Source organism: Triturus cristatus, chromosome 4_1 (genome assembly GCF_964204655.1).
Source record: "Triturus cristatus chromosome 4_1, aTriCri1.1, whole genome shotgun sequence".
NCBI lineage: Eukaryota > Metazoa > Chordata > Amphibia > Caudata > Salamandridae > Triturus > Triturus cristatus.
Genome location: NC_140585.1, coordinates 553,631,906 through 553,655,653, shown reverse-complemented (window position 1 = coordinate 553,655,653; position 23,748 = coordinate 553,631,906).

The following is a 23,748-nucleotide window of genomic DNA, read 5'->3' as shown; positions in this document are numbered from 1 at the left end:
CTATCAGCACACGCCCACTGGGGGCGAGCATGTTAATAAAGGAAAATGAAAAAAAGAAAAGAACGCGCGTCTCTCTGTGTGTTCGCAGCAGCCCATGAAGAAGCGGCGTGAGGCCGTGAAACGCGTTGGCACTTACTAATCAGTTTGAGCAAGAAGCAAGCTGCATTTCAATTGCCGGATGGCTGAGCATTGTCGAGTGCTCTCTCAATGCTTGGGGAACTTTGAGAGAAAACTTAACGCACGGCATCCCTGCCGTGGAGAGAGCACCATCGTCAGCTGGAAAAGAAGGTTTGCAACCAGCTGACTGAGGCTTTTGATTTCGAACTGGTCGAGGTCATGGAAGCGCAGTGTTCAAATATGCTAATTAAGCCTGCATTTGCCTCAATACCTACTAAAGGTTTTAAATTTGCTTAAAGAAGAACGCACATTGAACTTACTTAAAGGGGACTGTTTACGCGCTTCTGGGAACTCTGTATCCCATTATGCATCATACTAATAGAGTGCCTATCAGCACACGCCCACTGGGGGCGAGCATGTTGATAAAGGAAAATGAAAAAAAGAAAAGAACGCGCGTCTCTCTGTGTGTTCGCAGCAGCCCATGAAGAAGCGGCGTGAGGCCGTGAAACGCGTTGGCACTTACTAATCAGTTTGAGCAAGAAGCAAGCTGCATTTCAATTGCCGGATGGCTGAGCATTGTCGAGTGCTCTCTCAATGCTTGGGGAACTTTGAGGGAAAATTTAACGCACGGCATCCCTGCCGTGGAGAGAGCACCATCGTCAGCTGGAAAAGAAGGTTTGCAACCAGCTGACTGAGGCTTTTGATTTCGAACTGGTCGAGGTCATGGAAGCGCAGTGTTCAAATATGCTAATTAAGCCTGCATTTGCCTCAATACCTACTAAAGGTTTTAAATTTGCTTAAAGAAGAACGCACATTGAACTTACTTAAAGGGGACTGTTTACGCGCTTCTGGGAACTCTGTATCCCATTATGCATCATACTAATAGAGTGCCTATCAGCACACGCCCACTGGGGGCGAGCATGTTAATAAAGGAAAATGAAAAAAAGAAAAGAACGCGCGTCTCTCTGTGTGTTCGTAGCAGCCCATGAAGAAGCGGCGTGAGGCCGTGAAACGCGTTGGCACTTACTAATCAGTTTGAGCAAGAAGCAAGCTGCATTTCAATTGCCGGATGGCTGAGCATTGTCGAGTGCTCTCTCAATGCTTGGGGAACTTTGAGGGAAAATTTAACGCACGGCATCCCTGCCGTGGAGAGAGCACCATCGTCAGCTGGAAAAGAAGGTTTGCATCCAGCTGACTGAGGCTTTTGATTTCGAACTGGTCGAGGTCATGGAAGCGCAGTGTTCAAATATGCTAATTAAGCCTGCATTTGCCTCAATACCTACTAAAGGTTTTAAATTTGCTTAAAGAAGAACGCACATTGAACTTACTTAAAGGGGACTGTTTACGCGCTTCTGGGAACTCTGTATCCCATTATGCATCATACTAATAGAGTGCCTATCAGCACACGCCCACTGGGGGCGAGCATGTTAATAAAGGAAAATGAAAAAAAGAAAAGAACGCACGTCTCTCTGTGTGTTCGCAGCAGCCCATGAAGAAGCGGCGTGAGGCCGTGAAACGCGTTGGCACTTACTAATCAGTTTGAGCAAGAAGCAAGCTGCATTTCAATTGCCGGATGGCTGAGCATTGTCGAGTGCTCTCTCAATGCTTGGGGAACTTTGAGGGAAAATTTAACGCACGGCATCCCTGCCGTGGAGAGAGCACCATCGTCAGCTGGAAAAGAAGGTTTGCAACCAGCTGACTGAGGCTTTTGATTTCGAACTGGTCGAGGTCATGGAAGCGCAGTGTTCAAATATGCTAATTAAGCCTGCATTTGCCTCAATACCTACTAAAGGTTTTAAATTTGCTTAAAGAAGAACGCACATTGAACTTACTTAAAGGGGACTGTTTACGCGCTTCTGGGAACTCTGTATCCCATTATGCATCATACTAATAGAGTGCCTATCAGCACACGCCCACTGGGGGCGAGCATGTTAATAAAGGAAAATGAAAAAAAGAAAAGAACGCGCGTCTCTCTGTGTGTTCGCAGCAGCCCATGAAGAAGCGGCGTGAGGCCGTGAAACGCGTTGGCACTTACTAATCAGTTTGAGCAAGAAGCAAGCTGCATTTCAATTGCCGGATGGCTGAGCATTGTCGAGTGCTCTCTCAATGCTTGGGGAACTTTGAGGGAAAATTTAACGCACGGCATCCCTGCCGTGGAGAGAGCACCATCGTCAGCTGGAAAAGAAGGTTTGCAACCAGCTGACTGAGGCTTTTGATTTCGAACTGGTCGAGGTCATGGAAGCGCAGTGTTCAAATATGCTAATTAAGCCTGCATTTGCCTCAATACCTACTAAAGGTTTTAAATTTGCTTAAAGAAGAACGCACATTGAACTTACTTAAAGGGGACTGTTTAAGCGCTTCTGGGAACTCTGTATCCCATTATGCATCATACTAATAGAGTGCCTATCAGCACACGCCCACTGGGGGCGAGCATGTTAATAAAGGAAAATGAAAAAAAGAAAAGAACGCGCGTCTCTCTGTGTGTTCGCAGCAGCCCATGAAGAAGCGGCGTGAGGCCGTGAAACGCGTTGGCACTTACTAATCAGTTTGAGCAAGAAGCAAGCTGCATTTCAATTGCCGGATGGCTGAGCATTGTCGAGTGCTCTCTCAATGCTTGGGGAACTTTGAGGGAAAATTTAACGCACGGCATCCCTACCGTGGAGAGAGCACCATCGTCAGCTGGAAAAGAAGGTTTGCAACCAGCTGACTGAGGCTTTTGATTTCGAACTGGTCGAGGTCATGGAAGCGCAGTGTTCAAATATGCTAATTAAGCCTGCATTTGTCACAATACCTACTAAAGGTTTTAAATTTGCTTAAAGAAGAACGCACATTGAACTTACTTAAAGGGGACTGTTTACGCGCTTCTGGGAACTCTGTATCCCATTATGCATCATACTAATAGAGTGCCTATCAGCACACGCCCACTGGGGGCGAGCATGTTAATAAAGGAAAATGAAAAAAAGAAAAGAACGCGCGTCTCTCTGTGTGTTCGCAGCAGCCCATGAAGAAGCGGCGTGAGGCCGTGAAACGCGTTGGCACTTACTAATCAGTTTGAGCAAGAAGCAAGCTGCATTTCAATTGCCGGATGGCTGAGCATTGTCGAGTGCTCTCTCAATGCTTGGGGAACTTTGAGGGAAAATTTAACGCACGGCATCCCTGCCGTGGAGAGAGCACCATCGTCAGCTGGAAAAGAAGGTTTGCAACCAGCTGACTGAGGCTTTTGATTTCGAACTGGTCGAGGTCATGGAAGCGCAGTGTTCAAATATGCTAATTAAGCCTGCATTTGCCTCAATACCTACTAAAGGTTTTAAATTTGCTTAAAGAAGAACGCACATTGAACTTACTTAAAGGGGACTGTTTACGCGCTTCTGGGAACTCTGTATCCCATTATGCATCATACTAATAGAGTGCCTATCAGCACACGCCCACTGGGGGCGAGCATGTTAATAAAGGAAAATGAAAAAAAGAAAAGAACGCGCGTCTCTCTGTGTGTTCGCAGCAGCCCATGAAGAAGCGGCGTGAGGCCGTGAAACGCGTTGGCACTTACTAATCAGTTTGAGCAAGAAGCAAGCTGCATTTCAATTGCCGGATGGCTGAGCATTGTCGAGTGCTCTCTCAATGCTTGGGGAACTTTGAGGGAAAATTTAACGCACGGCATCCCTGCCGTGGAGAGAGCACCATCGTCAGCTGGAAAAGAAGGTTTGCAACCAGCTGACTGAGGCTTTTGATTTCGAACTGGTCGAGGTCATGGAAGCGCAGTGTTCAAATATGCTAATTAAGCCTGCATTTGCCTCAATACCTACTAAAGGTTTTAAATTTGCTTAAAGAAGAACGCACATTGAACTTACTTAAAGGGGACTGTTTACGCGCTTCTGGGAACTCTGTATCCCATTATGCATCATACTAATAGAGTGCCTATCAGCACACGCCCACTGGGGGCGAGCATGTTAATAAAGGAAAATGAAAAAAAGAAAAGAACGCGCGTCTCTCTGTGTGTTCGCAGCAGCCCATGAAGAAGCGGCGTGAGGCCGTGAAACGCGTTGGCACTTACTAATCAGTTTGAGCAAGAAGCAAGCTGCATTTCAATTGCCGGATGGCTGAGCATTGTCGAGTGCTCTCTCAATGCTTGGGGAACTTTGAGGGAAAATTTAACGCACGGCATCCCTGCCGTGGAGAGAGCACCATCGTCAGCTGGAAAAGAAGGTTTGCAACCAGCTGACTGAGGCTTTTGATTTCGAACTGGTCGAGGTCATGGAAGCGCAGTGTTCAAATATGCTAATTAAGCCTGCATTTGCCTCAATACCTACTAAAGGTTTTAAATTTGCTTAAAGAAGAACGCACATTGAACTTACTTAAAGGGGACTGTTTACGCGCTTCTGGGAACTCTGTATCCCATTATGCATCATACTAATAGAGTGCCTATCAGCACACGCCCACTGGGGGCGAGCATGTTAATAAAGGAAAATGAAAAAAAGAAAAGAACGCGCGTCTCTCTGTGTGTTCGCAGCAGCCCATGAAGAAGCGGCGTGAGGCCGTGAAACGCGTTGGCACTTACTAATCAGTTTGAGCAAGAAGCAAGCTGCATTTCAATTGCCGGATGGCTGAGCATTGTCGAGTGCTCTCTCAATGCTTGGGGAACTTTGAGGGAAAATTTAACGCACGGCATCCCTGCCGTGGAGAGAGCACCATCGTCAGCTGGAAAAGAAGGTTTGCAACCAGCTGACTGAGGCTTTTGATTTCGAACTGGTCGAGGTCATGGAAGCGCAGTGTTCAAATATGCTAATTAAGCCTGCATTTGCCTCAATACCTACTAAAGGTTTTAAATTTGCTTAAAGAAGAACGCACATTGAACTTACTTAAAGGGGACTGTTTAAGCGCTACTGGGAACTCTGTATCCCATTATGCATCATACTAATAGAGTGCCTATCAGCACACGCCCACTGGGGGCGAGCATGTTAATAAAGGAAAATGAAAATAAGAAAAGAACGCGCGTCTCTCTGTGTGTTCGCAGCAGCCCATGAAGAAGCGGCGTGAGGCCGTGAAACGCGTTGGCACTTACTAATCAGTTTGAGCAAGAAGCAAGCTGCATTTCAATTGCCGGATGGCTGAGCATTGTCGAGTGCTCTCTCAATGCTTGGGGAACTTTGAGGGAAAATTTAACGCACGGCATCCCTACCGTGGAGAGAGCACCATCGTCAGCTGGAAAAGAAGGTTTGTAACCAGCTGACTGAGGCTTTTGATTTCGAACTGGTCGAGGTCATGGAAGCGCAGTGTTCAAATATGCTAATTAAGCCTGCATTTGTCTCAATACCTACTAAAGGTTTTAAATTTGCTTAAAGAAGAACGCACATTGAACTTACTTAAAGCGGACTGTTTACGCGCTTCTGGGAACTCTGTATCCCATTATGCATCATACTAATAGAGTGCCTATCAGCACACGCCCACTGGGGGCGAGCATGTTAATAAAGGAAAATGAAAAAAAGAAAAGAACGCGCGTCTCTCTGTGTGTTCGCAGCAGCCCATGAAGAAGCGGCGTGAGGCCGTGAAACGCGTTGGCACTTACTAATCAGTTTGAGCAAGAAGCAAGCTGCATTTCAATTGCCGGATGGCTGAGCATTGTCGAGTGCTCTCTCAATGCTTGGGGAACTTTGAGGGAAAATTTAACGCACGGCATCCCTGCCGTGGAGAGAGCACCATCGTCAGCTGGAAAAGAAGGTTTGCAACCAGCTGACTGAGGCTTTTGATTTCGAACTGGTCGAGGTCATGGAAGCGCAGTGTTCAAATATGCTAATTAAGCCTGCATTTGCCTCAATACCTACTAAAGGTTTTAAATTTGCTTAAAGAAGAACGCACATTGAACTTACTTAAAGGGGACTGTTTACGCGCTTCTGGGAACTCTGTATCCCATTATGCATCATACTAATAGAGTGCCTATCAGCACACGCCCACTGGGGGCGAGCATGTTAATAAAGGAAAATGAAAAAAAGAAAAGAACGTGCGTCTCTCTGTGTGTTCGCAGCAGCCCATGAAGAAGCGGCGTGAGGCCGTGAAACGCGTTGGCACTTACTAATCAGTTTGAGCAAGAAGCAAGCTGCATTTCAATTGCCGGATGGCTGAGCATTGTCGAGTGCTCTCTCAATGCTTGAGGAACTTTGAGGGAAAATTTAACGCACGGCATCCCTGCCGTGGAGAGAGCACCATCGTCAGCTGGAAAAGAAGGTTTGCAACCAGCTGACTGAGGCTTTTGATTTCGAACTGGTCGAGGTCATGGAAGCGCAGTGTTCAAATATGCTAATTAAGGCTGCATTTGCCTCAATACCTACTAAAGGTTTTAAATTTGCTTAAAGAAGAACGCACATTGAACTTACTTAAAGGGGACTGTTTACGCGCTTCTGGGAACTCTGTATCCCATTATGCATCATACTAATAGAGTGCCTATCAGCACACGCCCACTGGGGGCGAGCATGTTAATAAAGGAAAATGAAAAAAAGAAAAGAACGCGCGTCTCTCTGTGTGTTCGCAGCAGCCCATGAAGAAGCGGCGTGAGGCCGTGAAACGCGTTGGCACTTACTAATCAGTTTGAGCAAGAAGCAAGCTGCATTTCAATTGCCGGATGGCTGAGCATTGTCGAGTGCTCTCTCAATGCTTGGGGAACTTTGAGGGAAAATTTAATGCACGGCATCCCTGCCGTGGAGAGAGCACCATCGTCAGCTGGAAAAGAAGGTTTGCAACCAGCTGACTGAGGCTTTTGATTTCGAACTGGTCGAGGTCATGGAAGCGCAGTGTTCAAATATGCTAATTAAGCCTGCATTTGCCTCAATACCTACTAAAGGTTTTAAATTTGCTTAAAGAAGAACGCACATTGAACTTACTTAAAGGGGACTGTTTACGCGCTTCTGGGAACTCTGTATCCCATTATGCATCATACTAATAGAGTGCCTATCAGCACACGCCCACTGGGGGCGAGCATGTTAATAAAGGAAAATGAAAAAAAGAAAAGAACGCGCGTCTCTCTGTGTGTTCGCAGCAGCCCATGAAGAAGCGGCGTGAGGCCGTGAAACGCGTTGGCACTTACTAATCAGTTTGAGCAAGAAGCAAGCTGCATTTCAATTGCCGGATGGCTGAGCATTGTCGAGTGCTCTCTCAATGCTTGGGGAACTTTGAGGGAAAATTTAACGCACGGCATCCCTGCCGTGGAGAGAGCACCATCGTCAGCTGGAAAAGAAGGTTTGCAACCAGCTGACTGAGGCTTTTGATTTCGAACTGGTCGAGGTCATGGAAGCGCAGAGTTCAAATATGCTAATTAAGCCTGCATTTGCCTCAATACCTACTAAAGGTTTTAAATTTGCTTAAAGAAGAACGCACATTGAACTTACTTAAAGGGGACTGTTTACGCGCTTCTGGGAACTCTGTATCCCATTATGCATCATACTAATAGAGTGCCTATCAGCACACGCCCACTGGGGGCGAGCATGTTAATAAAGGAAAATGAAAAAAAGAAAAGAACGCGCGTCTCTCTGTGTGTTCGCAGCAGCCCATGAAGAAGCGGCGTGAGGCCGTGAAACGCGTTGGCACTTACTAATCAGTTTGAGCAAGAAGCAAGCTGCATTTCAATTGCCGGATGGCTGAGCATTGTCGAGTGCTCTCTCAATGCTTGGGGAACTTTGAGGGAAAATTTAACGCACGGCATCCCTGCCGTGGAGAGAGCACCATCGTCAGCTGGAAAAGAAGGTTTGCATCCAGCTGACTGAGGCTTTTGATTTCGAACTGGTCGAGGTCATGGAAGCGCAGTGTTCAAATATGCTAATTAAGCCTGCATTTGCCTCAATACCTACTAAAGGTTTTAAATTTGCTTAAAGAAGAACGCACATTGAACTTACTTAAAGGGGACTGTTTACGCGCTTCTGGGAACTCTGTATCCCATTATGCATCATACTAATAGAGTGCCTATCAGCACACGCCCACTGGGGGCGAGCATGTTAATAAAGGAAAATGAAAAAAAGAAAAGAACGCGCGTCTCTCTGTGTGTTCGCAGCAGCCCATGAAGAAGCGGCGTGAGGCCGTGAAACGCGTTGGCACTTACTAATCAGTTTGAGCAAGAAGCAAGCTGCATTTCAATTGCCGGATGGCTGAGCATTGTCGAGTGCTCTCTCAATGCTTGGGGAACTTTGAGGGAAAATTTAACGCACGGCATCCCTGCCGTGGAGAGAGCACCATCGTCAGCTGGAAAAGAAGGTTTGCAACCAGCTGACTGAGGCTTTTGATTTCGAACTGGTCGAGGTCATGGAAGCGCAGTGTTCAAATATGCTAATTAAGCCTGCATTTGCCTCAATACCTACTAAAGGTTTTAAATTTGCTTAAAGAAGAACGCACATTGAACTTACTTAAAGGGGACTGTTTAAGCGCTTCTGGGAACTCTGTATCCCATTATGCATCATACTAATAGAGTGCCTATCAGCACACGCCCACTGGGGGCGAGCATGTTAATAAAGGAAAATGAAAAAAAGAAAAGAACGCGCGTCTCTCTGTGTGTTCGCAGCAGCCCATGAAGAAGCGGCGTGAGGCCGTGAAACGCGTTGGCACTTACTAATCAGTTTGAGCAAGAAGCAAGCTGCATTTCAATTGCCGGATGGCTGAGCATTGTCGAGTGCTCTCTCAATGCTTGGGGAACTTTGAGGGAAAATTTAACGCACGGCATCCCTACCGTGGAGAGAGCACCATCGCCAGCTGGAAAAGAAGGTTTGCAACCAGCTGACTGAGGCTTTTGATTTCGAACTGGTCGAGGTCATGGAAGCGCAGTGTTCAAATATGCTAATTAAGCCTGCATTTGTCTCAATACCTACTCAAGGTTTTAAATTTGCTTAAAGAAGAACGCACATTGAACTTACTTAAAGGGGACTGTTTACGCGCTTCTGGGAACTCTGTATCCCATTATGTATCATACTAATAGAGTGCCTATCAGCACACGCCCACTGGGGGCGAGCATGTTAATAAAGGAAAATGAAAAAAAGAAAAGAACGCGCGTCTCTCTGTGTGTTCGCAGCAGCCCATGAAGAAGCGGCGTGAGGCCGTGAAACGCGTTGGCACTTACTAATCAGTTTGAGCAAGAAGCAAGCTGCATTTCAATTGCCGGATGGCTGAGCATTGTCGAGTGCTCTCTCAATGCTTGGGGAACTTTGAGGGAAAATTTAACGCACGGCATCCCTGCCGTGGAGAGAGCACCATCGTCAGCTGGAAAAGAAGGTTTGCAACCAGCTGACTGAGGCTTTTGATTTCGAACTGGTCGAGGTCATGGAAGCGCAGTGTTCAAATATGCTAATTAAGCCTGCATTTGCCTCAATACCTACTAAAGGTTTTAAATTTGCTTAAAGAAGAACGCACATTGAACTTACTTAAAGGGGACTGTTTACGCGCTTCTGGGAACTCTGTATCCCATTATGCATCATACTAATAGAGTGCCTATCAGCACACGCCCACTGGGGGCGAGCATGTTAATAAAGGAAAATGAAAAAAAGAAAAGAACGCGCGTCTCTCTGTGTGTTCGCAGCAGCCCATGAAGAAGCGGCGTGAGGCCGTGAAACGCGTTGGCACTTACTAATCAGTTTGAGCAAGAAGCAAGCTGCATTTCAATTGCCGGATGGCTGAGCATTGTCGAGTGCTCTCTCAATGCTTGGGGAACTTTGAGGGAAAATTTAACGCACGGCATCCCTGCCGTGGAGAGAGCACCATCGTCAGCTGGAAAAGAAGGTTTGCAACCAGCTGACTGAGGCTTTTGATTTCGAACTGGTCGAGGTCATGGAAGCGCAGTGTTCAAATATGCTAATTAAGCCTGCATTTGCCTCAATACCTACTAAAGGTTTTAAATTTGCTTAAAGAAGAACGCACATTGAACTTACTTAAAGGGGACTGTTTACGCGCTTCTGGGAACTCTGTATCCCATTATGCATCATACTAATAGAGTGCCTATCAGCACACGCCCACTGGGGGCGAGCATGTTAATAAAGGAAAATGAAAAAAAGAAAAGAACGCGCGTCTCTCTGTGTGTTCGCAGCAGCCCATGAAGAAGCGGCGTGAGGCCGTGAAACGCGTTGGTACTTACTAATCAGTTTGAGCAAGAAGCAAGCTGCATTTCAATTGCCGGATGGCTGAGCATTGTCGAGTGCTCTCTCAATGCTTGGGGAACTTTGAGGGAAAATTTAACGCACGGCATCCCTGCCGTGGAGAGAGCACCATCGTCAGCTGGAAAAGAAGGTTTGCAACCAGCTGACTGAGGCTTTTGATTTCGAACTGGTCGAGGTCATGGAAGCGCAGTGTTCAAATATGCTAATTAAGGCTGCATTTGCCTCAATACCTACTAAAGGTTTTAAATTTGCTTAAAGATGAACGCACATTGAACTTACTTAAAGGGGACTGTTTACGCGCTTCTGGGAACTCTGTATCCCATTATGCATCATACTAATAGAGTGCCTATCAGCACACGCCCACTGGGGGCGAGCATGTTAATAAAGGAAAATGAAAAAAAGAAAAGAACGCGCGTCTCTCTGTGTGTTCGCAGCAGCCCATGAAGAAGCGGCGTGAGGCCGTGAAACGCGTTGGCACTTACTAATCAGTTTGAGCAAGAAGCAAGCTGCATTTCAATTGCCGGATGGCTGAGCATTGTCGAGTGCTCTCTCAATGCTTGGGGAACTTTGAGGGAAAATTTAACGCACGGCATCCCTGCCGTGGAGAGAGCACCATCGTCAGCTGGAAAAGAAGGTTTGCAACCAGCTGACTGAGGCTTTTGATTTCGAACTGGTCGAGGTCATGGAAGCGCAGTGTTCAAATATGCTAATTAAGCCTGCATTTGCCTCAATACCTACTAAAGGTTTTAAATTTGCTTAAAGAAGAACGCACATTGAACTTACTTAAAGGGGACTGTTTACGCGCTTCTGGGAACTCTGTATCCCATTATGCATCATACTAATAGAGTGCCTATCAGCACACGCCCACTGGGGGCGAGCATGTTAATAAAGGAAAATGAAAAAAAGAAAAGAACGCGCGTCTCTCTGTGTGTTCGCAGCAGCCCATGAAGAAGCGGCGTGAGGCCGTGAAACGCGTTGGCACTTACTAATCAATTTGAGCAAGAAGCAAGCTGCATTTCAATTGCCGGATGGCTGAGCATTGTCGAGTGCTCTCTCAATGCTTGGGGAACTTTGAGGGAAAATTTAACGCACGGCATCCCTGCCGTGGAGAGAGCACCATCGTCAGCTGGAAAAGAAGGTTTGCAACCAGCTGACTGAGGCTTTTGATTTCGAACTGGTCGAGGTCATGGAAGCGCAGTGTTCAAATATGCTAATTAAGCCTGCATTTGCCTCAATACCTACTAAAGGTTATAAATTTGCTTAAAGAAGAACGCACATTGAACTTACTTAAAGGGGACTGTTTACGCGCTTCTGGGAACTCTGTATCCCATTATGCATCATACTAATAGAGTGCCTATCAGCACACGCCCACTGGGGGCGAGCATGTTAATAAAGGAAAATGAAAAAAAGAAAAGAACGCGCGTCTCTCTGTGTGTTCGCAGCAGCCCATGAAGAAGCGGCGTGAGGCCGTGAAACGCGTTGGCACTTACTAATCAGTTTGAGCAAGAAGCAAGCTGCATTTCAATTGCCGGATGGCTGAGCATTGTCGAGTGCTCTCTCAATGCTTGGGGAACTTTGAGGGAACAAAAATATATATATATATATATATATATATATATATATATATATATATATTACCTACTGGCGGTCGCCAGTAGGTAGTTATAGTTAGGACCCTCTTACCATAGGAAATCCGCAACATTCTATTTTGAATAACTTTGGCGCCGGTCGACGAATCCTCGCCAAATTTTCAAAATAGGTGGGGCGCTGCGCTCCGCTCCTACCCTGAAAGTCTCGGGGGGATTCGTCAAGCGGGGGCTGAGATAAAAGGGGGGTCCCAAAACGCGTTTTTCCCATGCATTTTTCCATAGGACCTTTAGACACAGCTACAGCCCGAACGGCTGAACAGAGTTCCTTGAAATTTGGCAGAGAGGTAGTCTACAGGTCAAGGAAGTGCCTTTTGTAGGTTTGGTGTAAATCTGTTCAGTAGATTCTGAGAAAATAGCCTTTAAATCAATATATATATCTGAGCCAGCTTACGGTGCGCTTACGGTGCGCTTACCGTACACTTACGGTGACGTGCGCGAGCGCGATTCTGATTGGCTGTTAGATCTTAGTAAACATTCGAATCGGTCGAAACCAGGAAGCGGCGGCCGCCATTTTCTCTCTCGCACTCAGAGTGTGGATTAAAAAACAAAGGACAAAAACATGTAAAGGGGCTGTTTAGACAGCTCCTAAGCACCTAGCCATGTTGAGGGAGTCCCCAAAGATCCCCCAAGGCCAAAAACGGAATTGTAATTTTTTCGCTAATTTCGCCGATTACGCTTACCGTACGCGTACGGTAAAAATTATTTAAAAAAAAAAATTATCCATACTCTCCCCACCCCATGTGCAAATGGTGCCCGAAGGGCACCATTTGTGCATTGCATATTACAGATATGAAAAATTAAAATATTACCTTTCACAACGAAGCGCATCATATGTCCTCCATGTGCGCACGGTGCGCGAAGCGCATCGTGCGTACATGGCCCATCTAGCGTAACGTGGGCACGCGGTGCGCGTAGCGCACCGCGTGCCCACCGTGCGTGCATGGCACTAACTGCGTAAAGTGGGCGCGCGGTGCGTGAAGCGCACCACGTGCTCACTGTGCGCGCACGGTGTGCGAAGCGCACCGTGCGCGCACGGAACGAACTGCGTTAAGTGGGCGCGCACTCCACGAATGGCGTAAAGTAACTTAGCATTTAAAAAACCGTACAAATTCACTGAAAAAACCATAGGTTTCACACACGTTATAGTTAGGAATTAGCATTTAAAAAACCTTGCAAATTCACTGAAAAAACCATAGGTTTCACACGTTATAGTTAGCGGAAATTTTACTGATAAAAAACCAATGAAATTCCCCCGTTATAGTTAGTGCAGGCAACTATAACTCACGCGACCGCAATCTTCTGCTGAGGACATATGTGTCTTTATGAAAAAAAAATATTTGTAATATATGTATAGCTAAAAATTTATGGAAGAAGACATGGGCAAATAAGTGTCTAAATACAGTATTAGCATCAGCAGAGGATTGCGGTTGCGTGAGTTATAGTTGCCTGCACTAACTATAACGGGGGAATATATATATATATATATATATATATATATATATATATATATATATACGCCAAGTTGTATTAAGAAAATGAGTGGGCGTATGAGTGCCTGAATGGATGATTTAGTGGGTGCATGACTGACTGTAAGTGAGTGATTAAACATGTCTTAGTGAATGTGTGGGTGAGTGACTAATCTGTGTAAATGTGTGTATCAGTCTGTAAGTTGGTGTGTAACTGGCTGCATTGGTTGGTGAATAGGTACATGAGTGTCTATATAGATTATTGATCAGTTGTCTGAGTACCTGTATGGATGCCTGAGTGTCTGTGTGGGTGGGTGAGGGGCCATGTGACTTCCTGCATGGATGTATGAGTGGATGAACCACTGGGTATATAGGTTCATGAGTGCATCTGTGAGGGACGGTCTGGTTGAGTGAGTGTGCATATGGCTGTGTTGGTGAGTGTATGGATGTCTCAGTGGTAAATGGGTGAGTAGCTGAATATGTGAAAGTCAGTATATGTGAGTGTTGGAGTATATAAGTGACTGTATGAGTGAGTGTGAGAGTGGCTAAATGGGTGAGTGTGTGCTTGTGTCAGTGATTGTAGAAGAGAGTAAGTATGTGTTACTATCTGTATGGATAAGGAGGAGGTGTGTGTATAACTGTATAGGTGAGTAAATGGTAGTGTGATTGATTCTTTAGGTGACTGACTAGGTATGTGAGTAACTATAGGTGAGTGGTGGTGTGTGAGTGCCTGTATGGTGTATGAGTGCATAGATTAGTGGCTGTATTGATGAGTGACTGCACATGTGAGAGACTGTATAGGTTAATGGATATGTGTGTAGACCTATGAAACAGTGAGTGGGTATGTACTAACTGGTACTGGTGTGTCTATGGTTTCGAGAATGATAGTATGTATTTTCGAGTGGGTATATGAAAGGCTATATTAAGGTGTGAAGGATGCATCAGATATTAAGCAGATGATGTCATCAGTTATGTCATTTGAGATGTTATCAGTGATGTCATCAGTGATGTCACTGACCATGTCATAAGTGATGTAATATGTGACATCATCAGCAGTGCATTGCGGGGGCACGAGTTATAGTTATCTCAGCTAACTATAACAGCCAAATTTCTCTGGTTTTGTGAGAGTGATATGTCAGCCTAACTATAACATCCCTGAAACCTGTGTTTTTTTAAGTGAATATCAAAGGTTTTTAAATAATAATTGCTAACTATAACGTCCCCGAAACCTGTGCCTTGAGGGGTGCCACGTGGCCCCCCTCCATCAATAAACAAAAATAAATTTAAAAAATGAGGCACATCCCCGGGGGATGGGGTCCCTGGGCCACTAGAGGTCTAAGGAGGGGGGCCACGCAGCACCCCCCTTCAAATGTTATCAAAAAAGGGTTTGTGGGGTTGAAATCACCATTTTCCCAGCTTTTCGGGGATACCAGACTTTTGACAGAAACCCAACATTCTTTACACAGTTTTGGCATTTTTCTGGGACATAGCCTATTTTTGCTATTTTTTGTGCTTTTGACCTCCTTCCAGTTAAAGGCAGAAATGGGTACAAAAGCAATAATGGATCCTAGAAAGCTATACATTTTCAAGAAGAAGACAAAATTCTAAATTCAGCAAGGGGTCATTTGTGTAGATCCATCAAGGGTTTTTTATAGAAACAAACAGTTAAATATAGGATAAATTGAAAATTAGTTGAAAAAAACAGCCCTTTGTGTCATCTTTTTCACCTGTAACTTCTTCTAATTATGACAGCTCTTTCAAAGCAATATACCGTTGCCTCCGCTGGACATTACTGGTTGTGGGGATATATAGGACTTGTAGGTTCACCAAGAACCCGACGAGCCCAGAGCCAAAAACTGAGCAGCAACTTGCAATGGTTTTTTATTATGTACCGGGTATATAGTAATTATTCTGTAAAAATGTGTACATGGAAAAATCGGTATGAAAGACACCTATGTATTTCTGAAATGGGAACAAAATATAGAGTTTAGAAACAGTAGATATTTGCACATTTCTGAAATTGGGAATACTCATACTAGCATGAGAATTATCAGTCATTTTTTAGAATGACTTATTTTTTACACAATGTCTTTCATTTGGAAGGCAGAAATGCATTGAAAGTCAATAGATAATAACAGTTCCTTTACAAATCCGAATTGCCCTAAGTCTCCCGATAAAGATGGTACCTCACTTGTGTGGGTAGGCAAAGTGCCCGCGACAGGAAACGGTGCAAAACGCAACGTGGTCACAACTCAATATCGCAGTGAAAATTTACCCTTTTTTGGCAAAGTGCCTAGCTCTAGTTTTTTAACCCTAGCTCTGCGGGCACCTTGGGAAACCTAGCAAACCTATACATTTTGGAAAACTAGACACCCAGGGGAATCCAGGATGGGGTAACTTGACTGCCTCCCACCAGGGTCTGTTACCCAGAATCCCTTGCAAACCTAAAAAATTGTAAAAAAACACACATTTTCCCCATATTTCTGTCGTGGAAAGTTCCGGAATCTGCGTGGATCCACAAATTTCCACCCACCCCGCGTTCCCCAAAGTCTTACAAGAAAAAAGGTACCTCACTTGTGTGGGTCGACCTAGTGCCCGCGACAGGAAATGGCGCAAAACGCAAAGTGGTTACACCTCAATTTCGCAGTGAAAAATGACCCTTTTTTGACAAAATGTCTAGCTGTAGTTTTTGAATCCTAGCTCTGCGGGCACCTTGGGAAACCTAGCAAACCTATAAATTTTTGAAAACTAGACACCCAGGGGAATCCAGGATGGGGTGACTTGACTGCCTCCCACCAGGGTCTGTTACCCAGAATCCCTTGCAAACCTAAAAAATTGTCCAAAAAAACACATTTCCCCATATTTCTGTAGTGGAAAGTTCCGGAATCTGTGTGAATCCACAAATTTCCACCCACCCCGCATTCCCCAAAGTCTTACGAGAAAAACGGTACCTCACTTGTGTGGGTTGGCCTAGTGCCCGCGACAGGAAACGGCGCAAAACGTAGTGAGGTAACATCAAAATTGCCAATCTCAAAACCACCTGGTTTTGCAAGGGGGCTCACTTGGGTTTTTGGCCCGGTGCTCGGCGGCCATCTAGGGAAACCTACCAAACCCATACATTTATGAAAACTAGACACCCGGGGGCTTCCAGGGAGGTATGGCTTGCGTGGATCCCCCAACGTTTCCTTACCCAGAATCCCCTGCAAACCTCAATTTTAGCTGAAAAAAATCACTTTTTTCACACATTTTTGTGTGGGAAAGTTGTGGCATCACCGGCTCACTCAAATTTCCCACCTCCCAGCATTCCCCTGGGTCTCCTGGTAAAAATAGTGCCTCACTTGTGTGGGAGGCCCAAGTACCCGCGACAGGCAAGGGCCCAAAACATAGTGAGGTGACATCAAAATTGCCTATCTCAAAACCACCTGGTTTTGCAAGGGGGGTCACCTGGGTTTTTGGCCCGGTGCTCGGCGGCCATCTAGGGAAACCTACCAAACCCATACATTTCTGAAAACTAGACACCCGGGGACTTCCAGGGAGGTATGGCCTGTGTGGATCCCCCAACGTTTCCTTACCCAGAATCCCCTGCAAACCTCAATTTTAGCTGAAAAAATCACTTTTTTCACAAATTTTTGTGTGGGAAAGTTGTGACATCATAGGGCTCACTCAAATTTCCCACCTCCCAGCGTTCCCCTGGGTCTCCCGGTAAAAATGGTGCCTCAGTTGTGTGGGAGGCCCAAGTACCCGCGACAGGCAAGGGCCCAAAACGTAGTGAGGTGTCATCAAAATTGCCTATCTCAAAACCACCTGGTTTTGCAAGGGGGGTCACCTGGGTTTTTGGCCCGGTGCTCGGCGGCCATCTAGGGAAACCTACCAAACCCATACATTTCTGAAAACTAGACACCCGGGGGCTTCCAGGGAGGTATGGCTTGCGTGGATCCCCCAACGTTTCCTTACCCAGAATCCCCTGCAAACCTCAATTTTAGCTGAAAAAATCACTTTTTTCACAAATTTTTGTGTGGGAAAGTTGTGACATCATAGGGCTCACTCAAATTTCCCACCTCCCAGCGTTCCCCTGGGTCTCCCGGTAAAAATGGTGCCTCACTTGTGTGGGAGGCCCAAGTACCCGCGACAGGCAAGGGCCCAAAACGTAGTGAGGTGACATCAAAATTGCCTATCTCAAAACCACCTGGTTTTGCAAGGGGGGTCACCTGGGTTTTTGGCCCGGTGCTCGGCGGCCATCTAAGGAAACCTACCAAACCCATACATTTCTGAAAACTAGACACCCGGGGGCTTCCAGGGAGGTATGGCTTACGTGGATCCCCCAACGTTTCCTTACCCAGAATCCCCTGCAAACCTCAATTTTAGCTGAAAAAATCACTTTTTTCACACAGTTTTGTGTGGGAAAGTTGTGGCATCACCGGGCTCACTCAAATTTCCCACCTCCCAGCGTTCCCCTGGGTCTCCCGGTAAAAATGGTGCCTCACTTGTGTGGGAGGCCCAAGTACCCGAGACAGGCAAGGGCCCAAAACGTAGTGAGGTGACATCAAAATTGCCTATCTCAAAACCACCTGGTTTTGCAAGGGGGGTCACCTGGGTTTTTGGCCCGGTGCTCGGCGGCCATCTTGGAGTTGTGGACATGACTAGAGGGCTCTGAAGGGAACCGTTTCACTGTCCATTGCTTACATCCTTACAAAACGTAAGCAGTATGGTATAAAAAGACCACATCCATAAACACAGAGCCATGGTACACACTGTGTTTTCCAATCCACCCATCAACCAGGTATTGCAATACCTCCAGGAATGGTACACTCTCCCAACCTGGAAACAACAATGCTCTTCAAAGAAAGACGAGAAAATGAAAGTAGCACTTCACTGGCAAACTCTGTAAAGTGATGCTGGTGTATTTGGATGTAAAAAAAAACAATCTGGCCACTTTGCAACCCCTCTGTCTTGCTATTAGTTAGGTATCATATAAGAAATTCTATTTCTCTACATGCTGCTGCACTTTGGATTTGAAAAATTAAAAAGAAGGGTATTTCTCAGCATTTTTGGATCCATTTCACAGGGAAGCAACTAGAAAGACGAGCGTTTTTCAAATTTGGATCCATTTCACAGGGAAGCAACAACAGGCACACACGAACGAAGCCGAGCCTCGTGGCATGCCTGGGCATACCAAAGTTCCCCCACCCTAACCCAAACCCACCGATGCAAAAATCATGCTGCTGCACTTTGGATTTGAAAAATTAAAAAGAAGGGCATTTCTCGGCATTTTTGGATCCATTTCACAGGGAAGCAACTAGAAAGACGAGCGTTTTTCAAATTTGAATCCATTTCAGAGGGAAGCAACAACAGGCACACACGAACGAAGCCGAGCCTCTGGCATGCCTGGGCCTTCCATAGTGCCCCCACCCTAACACAAACCCACCTATGCAAAAATCCCCCCTCCCCAGCCCCAAAACTCACCTTTACTCTCCGGCGCGCAGGAAGCAAATGACTTCCTGCGCTTCGGAGAGCAAACGGGAAACCTCCAATGACGTCAGCGTGGCTCGCGCGCTTACGTCATTGATGACGCGGGAGGGCGGGGGGAGGCAGGGGAAGGTCTTCCCCTGCCTTCCCAGTAAAAAAAAAAAGATCGACCTCTCACGGGGGCAACGCCAGCGCTTCCCCCGTGGGTGGATGCCATGACGAGCTGGACTCGTCATGGGCACAGCGCGACTGTGCTCCATGACGAGTCCAGCTCGTCATGGGCACAGAAGGGGTTAAAAATAATAAAAAATAAAATCAAAATGTGGCCATGCCCCGGGGGATGGGGTCCCTGGGGCCGAAATTGGCCTTGGGAGGGGGCCACACGGCACCCTTGCCGTTTTTTTTATTTGAAAGAAAAGGAGCAGGCCCTGGGGAATGGGGTCCCCAGGGCCCCAATTTATGTAAAAGAAGGGGGGCCACACAGCCCCTCCTGTAAAATAAAATAAAAAAGCCGCCACCGTGGCGGAGGCCCCGCCCCCTAACTGCAGCAATCAGCAAATGCAGCCCCTGGCGCGTAGTAAGTTGGGGAATTAATTTTCCTTGAATACTGAGGGTCCTTGGGGGCCAACTAGCCCACCAGGTACCTCCAGTATGTGCCAAGGAGCTGTGTTGCAGAGAGGTGTTCAGAGGCCACGCCCCTTTTTGCACCTCTCTGCAACGCAGCTCTGTGGCGCTTACTGGAGATACCTGGTGGGCTAGTTGGACCTTAGGGACCCTCAGGATTCAAGGGTACTCAATCCCCCAACTTACAATGCACCATGGGGCACGTTTGCACACTTCTCACATCAGGCCCCGCCCCCTCCCTGCACCACTGTGCAAACATGCCCTGTGGCGCGATTTAAGTTGGGGGATTAATTCCCCTTCAATCCTGAGGGTCCCGGGGGCCAACTAGCCCACCAGGTACCTCCAGTAAGCACCACAGGGCTGCATTGCAGAGAGGTGGTCCAAGGCCACGCCCCTTTTTACACCACTCTGCAACGCAGCTCTGTGGCGCTTACTGGAGATTCCTGGTGGGCTAGTTGGACCCCAGGGACCCTCAGGTTTCAAGGGGACTTAATCCCCTAACTTAAAACGAGTCACGTGGCATGTTTGCACAGTGGTGAAGGCAGGGGGTGGGGCTGATGTGACAAGTGTGCAAACGCACTCCATGGCGTGTTTTAAGTTGGGGGATTAAGTCCCCTTGTAGTCTGATGGTCCCTGTGGGCCAACTAGCCCACCAGATACCTTCAGTAAGCCCGACAGAGTTGCGCTGCAGGGAGGTGTAAAAAAGGGGCATGGCCTTGGACCACCTCTCGATACAAAGCTGCTCTGTGGCGCTTACTGGAGGTACCTGGTGGGCTAGTTGGCCCACAGGGACCCTCAGGATTCAAGGGGACTTAATCCCCCAATTTACAAAGTGCTAGGAGGCACGTTTGCACAGTGGTGAAGGGAGGGGGCAGGGCCTGATATAAGAAGTTAACAATCCTGCTGTGTGGGACTTACTGGTGGTAATAAAAGGGATAGTTGGCCCCCAAGGTTGACGTTGGGGGCTAACTACTCCTCCTGTTACCTCCAGTAAATCCCACACGGTGGGATTGCTAAGAGGTGTTTCTGAGGCCGCGCTCACCTTTCTCCACCACTCTGGAAATGTGACTGGTATGTTATAGTTAGAAATTAGCATTTAAAAAACCTTTGGAATTCACTGAAAAAAACATAGGTTTCAGGTACGTTATAGTTAGAAATTAGCATTTAAAAAACCTTTGCAATTCACTGAAAAAACCATAGGTTTCAGGCACGTTATAGTTAGAAATTAGCATTTAAAAAACCTTAGAAATTAACTGAAAAAAACATAGATTTCATTGACGTTATAGTTAGTTGGACATTTCTAGCTAACTATAACTCGCACCCCCGCAGTGCACTGCTGATGATGTCACATATTATATCATTCATGACATGGGCAGTGACATCACTGATGACATCTCAAATGACATCACTGATGACATCATCCACGTGAAAATCTGATGCACCTCCTCACACTCTAATATAACCTTTGATACACCCACTGTAAAAAACAGACTACCATTTTCGAAACCATCCACACACCAGTACCAGTTACTACATACGCACTCACTGATTCCTAGGTCTACACACACATCCACTCATTCACCCATACAATCACTCATACATGCAGTCACTCATCAATACAACACTATCATATGAACTCATACACCTATACAGACACTCACACACTGCCACTCATCCATGGAGTTACTCACACACCTGGTCAGTCATGCAAAGAATCAATCACACTCCCATTTACTCACCTATACAGTTATACACACACAACCTCATTTATTCATACAGATACTAACGCATGCTTACTCTCTTATATGATCACTAATACAAGTACACACTCATCCATACAGCCACTCTCACAATCACTGACTCTCACATATAGTCATTTATATACTACAACTCTCACATACACTCCCTTTTACATAGGTTGTTACTTGGACATGTACCACTGAGACATCCATTCACTCACGAACATACCCATACACACCCATACAGCTGTTTCCACATGCACTCTTGAACCCATACACCCAGTGTATCAACCACTCACACATCTATGCACAGAGTCACACACCTAACACACTCAGTCTCCTATACAAATACTCAGGCAACCAATCAGTAACCCATATAGGCACTCATGTAGCTACTGACCAACCCATGCAGCAGCTTACACAACAACAGACAGACTGATACAGACATTCACATAGTTTAGTCACTAACCCATGCATTCAGTAAGACACATTTAATCATGCACTTATACAGTCAGTCACGCATCTACTAAATCCTCCATCCAGACCCTTATACAATATACACCCACTCATTCTTCAATACACCTTGGCAAATATATAAAACATATTTAAACTTTAAAGAAACACACAGTCACTGGATGATGTCACAGTGATGTAATCAGTGATGTCATCTGAGATGTCATCAGTGATGTCACTGACCATGTCATGAATGATGTAATATGTGACGTCATCAGCAGTGCATTGCGGGGACGCGAGTTAAAGTTAGCTGAACTAACTATAACGGCAGAATTTCTCTGGTTTTGTATGAGTTAAATGCCCAACTAACTATAATGTCAATGAAACGTATGGATTTTTCAGTGTATATATATATATATATATATATATATATATATATATCTATATAACTGGCAGTCACCAGTAGGTAGTTATAGTTAGGACCTATTTTCCATAGGAAATCCGCAACATTCTATTTGGAATAACGATGGCGCCGATTGACGAATCTTCGCGAAATTTTCCAAACTTTGGTCAGCTCCGGTCCGCTCCTATACTGAAAGTTTCACGGTGATTCGTCAAGCGGGGGACGAGAAAAAAAGGGGGTCCCAAAACGCGTTTTCCCCTAGCATTTTCCCACAGGACCTGTTGACGCAGCTACAGCCCGAACTGCTGAACAGAATTACACCAAATTTGGCAAAGAGGTAGTTCTCAGTGCAGACTCGTGCCTTTTGCTTAAATGGTGCAAAACCGTTCAGTAGTTCCTGAGAAAATTAGAGTTAAAAAGATAGATATATCTGGGCGGAGCCTAACCACACATCTCATGGTGAGATCTGATTGGCTGTCAGTACTTCATCCAAGAAGTGTTGGCAGCCATCTTGGGACCAATATACATTATAGCACCTGCAGCATTGCAGTTAATAGAAGGTTTTAAGACTTTAGTTACATTATAAATCATTTGTTGATGGTACCATACTCATTTTAGGAATTGTGGTGTGTTCTAAGGCGATTTTACCATGTGAAAAAGCCTTCTGCTGTGATATCATGAATCATGTTAGAGAGAAAACTATTTTCTCATGCTTTTCCAACAGAGGTTTGGAAGGTGATCTATAAGCTAAACTGAGAGCATATTTTCTGTAAATTCACATTATCTTTCTCAGTCATGTGAGAATGAAGTCTGACATTCTCAGTAAAACATGTACATCCAACAAGGGCAGAGACTGTCAGCTGATTCCTTTGTGTTCTACTGCAGCTTCCCAGAGTGTTCTAAAGAACAACTAGAGCGCTAACAGTCCTACTTATGACAAACATATTGCACACCTGAAGCCATCTTGATTGGAATAAAGTGGTAACTCTTAAAACATTTAATTTAAAAAGGAACAAAATGAGGGGGATGTATGACGTTACAACGCATGCTATTACAACGCATACCTTTACAACGCATTTTTTACAACGCTAGTACTACTACAACGCATTACTTTACAACGAATTCTCTTACAACGCAAAACCTATTAAAATACTGAAAAGTGCTGTTACAACGAAATATATTACAACGCATACCATTACAACGCGATTTTTTTTTTTTTTTTAATTAAAAGTACAATAAAATCTGGCACGGGATGCAGGGAAATTAGGGGTTTTAGGGTGGGGAAGTGTATTAAAACGTGGAGAAAAACTGTACGTAAATCAACTGAAATGCATTACCAAATTAATACTCGAGTATTAAAATTAATACTCGAGTATTAAAATTAATACTCAAAATTCCCCATAAAATTCCGTTTTCACACATTTCTAAGTTTTTTAAAAATAACGAAAATATAAATAACAGTAGATACACATTTTTAACATGATTACATCGCAAAGTAAGTAAACCAACTAAAACATAACACACATACACATAGGCGCCATTTTACCCGTCTCACTTGTAAAACTTGTCCTACCACAGTTTCTATGTAAACAATACCAAAAGACATGTTCCAAAATGGATGCCAAAACGGAGCAAATGAATAAAACAATATTTGTTAAAATGCATTTTTAAATTATCATTTTCCACAGTAAAACAAAGCATTAAAAAAAA